Consider the following 6,623-nt stretch of genomic DNA (forward strand, 5'->3'; position numbering starts at 1 on the left):
CAACAACAAAAAAACACACCCAAACATACAAACAAAAAAGTGTGTTAGTGTTGTAACAGTTAAAGGGTTCATGATCTGAAAAGTTTAAATGGTCCTGAAAAACACACTTTTACTGTTTGCGGTCAAGAATGTGCGCATTGGAAACGAATGGGAAGCGAATTTTATCTAGTGGAAACTTTTGGTACTGCGCCCAAACAAAATCTCACTGAAAGCTCATTTTTTGAGATATCATGCTCAAATTTGGAACACAGCTTGTTTAGATTTATTTGATTTTGTCACAGTTTTAGAATAAAAAAATTAAGAGAATATATATTTCATATACAAATAGTATTTTTGTGCATTTTTCACAATAATAAAATTCAACTTCTATAACTTTTTTTTTTTTCACTTTATAGCAATCTGCCAAGTGTTGTTTTTAAAAGAGACCAAACTTAAGTCTGTGCTCCAAAGCATTCAAGATTTATGACAGTTTAAGTTGGAAATTTCATTTTCAGGTCTATATATGCTCAAAAAGTGATTAATAATAATAAACGGATCATAACTAGTCCATATATGTAATTTAGTTACAAACAATACCCTAAAAATGCAAAATATTAAATAAAAATTGAACTAAAATATAGTACATTAATTTCATTGAAATAAAAATTAAAAATTAAAAATCTTTCAATTTTGACAGCCACGCAAGCAGCACCAGAGGGTTAAGCCAATAACGATTATTATATAACGCTTCTCAGATCAGACCTCAGATCTTATTTAAAACCTGGGACCCAAGAATAGACTTTTGTCTACTGTAGTGGACATTATATTTTAGTGAATTTCTCTGACATCATACATGTCACATGACACAACCTGGGTGTCCTGTAAAGAGCACATTCAGGACTTTTCAGAGATACGAAATGTTTGGAGGTTTCACCATGAAAACAACTTCTCCTTGGTCTTTAAAAATGTCTGACATTAATTTAGTGATCAAATGTAGCATTCTTATGGAAATATGCTAATATATTGTAATTATAATTTAAATTGGACTACTTTTCAGATTGTATTTCATAAAACAACATCTCAGGAAAATGTTAAGGGGTTTCAAATAAAATAATAATAATTCTGTTACAGAACAGGGCATTGATTTCATACATGTCCAATGTAGAGGACACCAGGACTTAAATCATGTTTATCAGGCATTTTGTGAGACACAACAAGTGAATATGGAAATAAATTACACATCAATATTCCTATGAAATATTAGATATTATTATTCAAATGTTGCCAATTATTACTCCAATTATTACACTTCTTTTTTCATTAAATGTTGCTCCAAGAACACATTAAGGTGCAAATTAGATACAGTTTATAGATACATTGCATTGAATGGGAATATTAATTTATGGACATTTTACCCTATTGCATAAAGTAAAATGGTGTATCAATTCATTCCGTTATTTCTTTCATAACATAGTTGAGAATAATCTTTATACAAATTTTGGTTGAAAAAATCCTGAAACCCCCAAATTTATTGGTGATTGAAAAAAAAATCCCATTGTTTTTGCCTATACATATAATTTCATGTCATTTTATTTTTTAAACAACTTAGTCCTGGCGTCCACTACAGAGGACATAGCATAACATATGAATAAAATATTATTTTTCAAAAATGTTTTTTTACCATTTGTTTATTGTGCTCTAAACAGTGTGATGACATGGAAAAAAACTAAATTCAAAAAACTTTTTTTTTTCTGGGTCCCAGGAGGATAATCAAATTGAAAGATATTTTATCTGGGTGTTACATATTATACAATTTTATAACATTTGTTAATACTACTGATTAAAAAGGCAAAGTGTTATCAGAATGAATTGGCAGGTTGTTTAGTTAGTTCATTCACAGTGGACAGAAGATAAAGATAAAAAGTTTAACAGCGGTGCAAAGAGTAATATGATATTAAACATTTCGGCTTATAAAAAGGCCACTAGGAGTCTGTGGTGTGTTTCAGCAGGTTCAAACATTTTCTGTAAATGTGTAATATTTTAAATACCTGATAAATCATCATGAAAACTTTTGTGCACAGGTTTTATACACAAATATGAGTGTACATTCCTGAACATCTCATTTTGTGGTCTATAAGAGAAAGTCATGTTTTAAATGACACTTGAATGTGCATTTGTAATTAGAATGTTAAAAGTATATATATATATTTTTTTATATATATATATTTTAATATTTAGCATTTTGTGCTATAACAACTAAATCAGTCCATTTATTTCCTAAAATAACACATTGGCTGATGCATCATCATCGAACACATGCTAAACTTTAAAGTAAATTTCAAGTCATTATGTTTTAATAATCTTTTGTCATGTTTTACAAATGACACTTATTTTATTTTAATGTGTTGACTAACATACTAAAGCACATTTAAAGTACTTGATTATAATTTTAATAATATTGATATTGTAAGAATTGATTTTCCTGCTAAGACAAAAGCTGAGATAAAACTCACCCTACAATAAAGCAATAAAACGCACCTGTAACCAGGAAAACCCCCACACACTGCTGTGTCAGTGTTTTCCCTAAAGTCTTACACTTGGAACACACTCACACAACACTGCATGTCTCTGTCAGGAATGCATTGCTTACTCTTAGAGTCATCTTTGAGTAATTGATGTCATGTATTTATTATTTCTAAATTGGCTTTTAATCATTTACTTGTGTAATTGGCATGATACATTTTTACCTGACTTGTTATATTTGAATTATTCTACATTATTCTGAAATCATTATTCGTAGTAGATTAATGTGTAGTCTGGTGTTTCCGCAAAACTATTCCAGGTTAGTGTTGAGAATTTATTTGTTAGAAGACCGTTTAAAAGAATAGTTAAGAAAGTTAAGATTAGATTAAGTTAAATTGAATAAGTTAACATTTAATACATAACACTAAGATTAACAGTTCATGTGTCAGATACATATGTGGTTAAAAACATATCATGTGTCATTGATTTGTGAATTGACTTCATTTCCCAAGATGCATTGAGCAATGGTGAAAGTCACGTGGTTCCGGGAAGGTTTTTATTGGTTCCGGGAGAGTTTGGCAAGAGCCATCTGGTGAACGATTTGCTGAATAAGCACACGCTGTATTTACCTTTGTTTTTTTTTCATTAAACGTCTAAAACGAGGCAACATCTCGCTTCGTTATTCTTAGTTGCTAAGATGATAAATGTACAACATTTTTGGTGCCGGAAACCCGGGAATCGAAAGACTATGAGTGACGAAGATAACGAAGAGCGACCGGCCGGTGTGGAACAACTTGAAAGGTCCAAAAGAAAGCGTCGGACGATACGGAGTTCCACAACGAGACTGCTGAACCAGATCGACGTTGAATTATTAAAGGAAGACAAGGATATCGACTGTGTGCGGGACATGTTAGCCATGTTGTCAGCAAAGGAGGACAGTTTGCGCGAGCTGGACAGCATAGTGGAGGAACACACCTCGCTGGAGGACGTGGAGGCGGAGATACAGAGACCGCGTCATCGAGATGAAAGCGCGGGCTCACCGAGTGATCCGAGAACATGAGACTGTGAGTAACCCACGGCCCGCTCAGTCATGTGATGGTAGCGCAAACAAACCGACAGTGAGACTGCCCAAGCTACAAATTGAGAAGTTCAGCGGAGATGTTAGTGTATGGCAGGAATTTTGGAGCCAGTATGAGACTGCTATTCATAGCAACAATGCACTTTGCAAAAAATAAAAGTTTACCTACCTGAAAACTTACCTTACTGGAACGGCTGCAAAGGCAGTAGCAGGACTCACACTGACAGACAGTAACTATGATGCTGCAGTTGATATTCTCCCAAGCAGATTTGGAAGGAAAGATCTCATTGTAAATGCTCACTTGTCAAAGCTTCTGAATCTCACTCCTGTAAAGAAATCATCTGATGTCAGTGCATTAAGGCAGTTATATGATGACTGTGAAATTCAGATCAGAAGCCTGGAGTCATTGGGAGTGGTATCAGACACCTATGGCGGTATGTTGTGCCCAATATTACTCCAGATGATGCCAGACGACATAGCTCTTGAATACAGTCATCACAGAGGGGATGATGATGAGTGGAATGTGCCTAATGTGTTGAAGTTCCTGCAGAAAGAGGTTCAGAGCCGAGAGAGAACTTTACAAATGATGAAATCATACAACCAGAGAGAAAACCAGTCTGCTAACAAAACGTGCAGCAAATCATATTCAGCCAGTGCTGTGAAATTAAAGAAACCAAGCATGACATCTGCAGCTGCACTACACATTGCTGACCAGAAAATGCAAAACTGCCTGTTCTGTGATAGCACTGAACACAAATCTGAAAAATGTCCAGACCAGCCGGTGTCAGCACGCAAGGAAAAACTGAAGAAGCTTGGCAGGTGCTTTGTGTGTCTGGGGTCCAAACACATCGCCAGGTTTTGCAGGTCAAAGGGCATGTCATGTGCCACATGTGGAGGCAGGCATCATGCAGCCATTTGTGAGAAAAATGAGGCATCTCCACCTGCTGCGGCTGCCAACATTGACACTGTTATTTCCTCAGTAATTCCCCAAGCAGAGAAAGACAAACCTGACATTGAGAACACTGTGCTGCTACAAACTGCCAAGGCATGGGTCGTAGGACCCACAAGCAGGAAGATGGTCCGCTGCTTGCTAGATGGAGGCAGTCAGGGGAGTTTTGTGCATGAGAATGTGGTGAAGGAGCTGCAGCTACCTGTTACTAGACAAGGGACACTTACTCTTCACACATTTGGCTCCTTTGCTCCAACAACGGTGAGTCACAACATAGTGAAGCTCAGCTTGGAGAATGTATGGGATAAACAGCAGGGAATTGAAATCGAGGCAGTTATCACCCCCAAAGTGTGCACAGCGCTGATGAAAGTGCCTGGTGAACATATACAAAGGGAAATGGAAAGCAGAGGTCTTCAACTAGCAGACTGTGCTGGAGATGATAAACCTGAACTTTCTGTGCTAATTGGCTCTGATTATTACTGGCAGATAGTATCAGGCAGAGTAGAGAGACTGACAAAGAGCCTAGTGGCACTGGAGAGCACTTTCGGATGGGCAGTGCAAGGCCCAGTAGCAGTGTCCAGCATGATATTCAGCTTAGCGAGGATGCACAGATTGATAAACAGCTGCATGCATTCTGGGAGCTTGAGTCCCTGGGCATCACAAGTGAGAAGTCTGAGAGCCCAGAGGTGTAATGCGTAGAGAGAAAGATGACCCAAGAGCGATATGCAGCAATACAGTCTTTAATAAACAGAGTCAGAAGTCCAGAGGTAAGAACAGAAATCTTCAGTATATAATAATTGAAAACGAAAATCTTCCGGATAAACAGTTGCCGGGAACTAAACGTAAATCCTCCGTCTAGGCAGCGGAGCGTCTCTGGTAGTCGAGGGTACCGTGAGAAAGCCAGCCAACTCCGGGACCTCCAGGTGATCAGAAAGCAACGAGCGCAGTCACAGGTACTCTGTAACAAGCATAGCTTAGTAGCAATTCACAGTGGTTGAACAATCCCCTTACGTGCACAGGACAGGACAGGACAAGACTTAGACAAGACTGGAGAGGATGCTTCGTAGAGAATTCGTACGCATGGCTTCTGAAATAATCTGGCAAAGAGACAGGGGAAAAACAGGGCTAGAAGAAGTAATGATAATTAGGGAAAGCGATAACTGGTGTGGAACTGATGATGAGGATAATAAGTAATGAATGGGAACACCTGGGGATGAGAGCGATGTGTGTGCGTAATGACCGATGAAGTAATCAGGGGTGTGTGTGCGTACATATGAGAGTGTGTGTGTGTGACCAGAGGGGGGAGACAAAGTAAAGGAAGAACCAGGATCATGACAGTACCCCTCCTTCAACGAGCGCCCCCTGGCGCTCCCGAGGAAGGAGACTGACGAGACCGGAGAAAATCATCAACCAGCGAGGGGTCCAGGATGTCCCGGGCAGATACCCAACTCCTCTCCTCCGGGCCGTACCCCTCCCAGTCCACTAAGAATTGATGTCCACGGCCACGGCGGCGCATGTCTAAGAGTCGGCGGACCTTGTACACAGGAGACCCCTCGACGCGAATAGAAGGAATAGATGGGCGTGAGGGCGCACGAATCGACGGTTTAATGCAAGAGACATGGAAAACGGGGTGTACGCGACGAAGATTTGGGGGAAGCGACAGCTTGACTACGACTGGACTAATGACTTTACAAATGCGGAATGGTCCGATGAAGCGAGGGACCAATTTACGAGACTCAGAGTGGAGTGGCAAATTAGACGAAGAAAGCCAAACCCTCTGGCCGCGAACGTAGCGGGGGCTTCTTACGCGAGGGACCCTCGCTTGTTGGCAGTGGCGCTCATGCGTCTCCTCGAGCGACAAAGAGCTGATTTCACCGTTCTCCAAGTGAGCTTGCAGCGATCGATAAACGCCTGAACGGACGGAACATTAGATTCCGAATCCTGCGAGGAAAATAACGGGGGCTGATAACCCAGGCAGCAGGAAAAAGGAGAGAGACCTGTGGCAGACGAGGGGAGCGAGTTGTGTGCATATTCAGCCCAGGCTAGTTGCTCTGACCACGACGAGGGATTACGATGAGCTAAACTGCGGAGAAT

This window comes from Abramis brama (genome assembly GCF_963993115.1).
Source record: "Abramis brama genome assembly, chromosome: 17".
Classification (NCBI taxonomy): Eukaryota; Metazoa; Chordata; class Actinopteri; order Cypriniformes; family Leuciscidae; genus Abramis; species Abramis brama.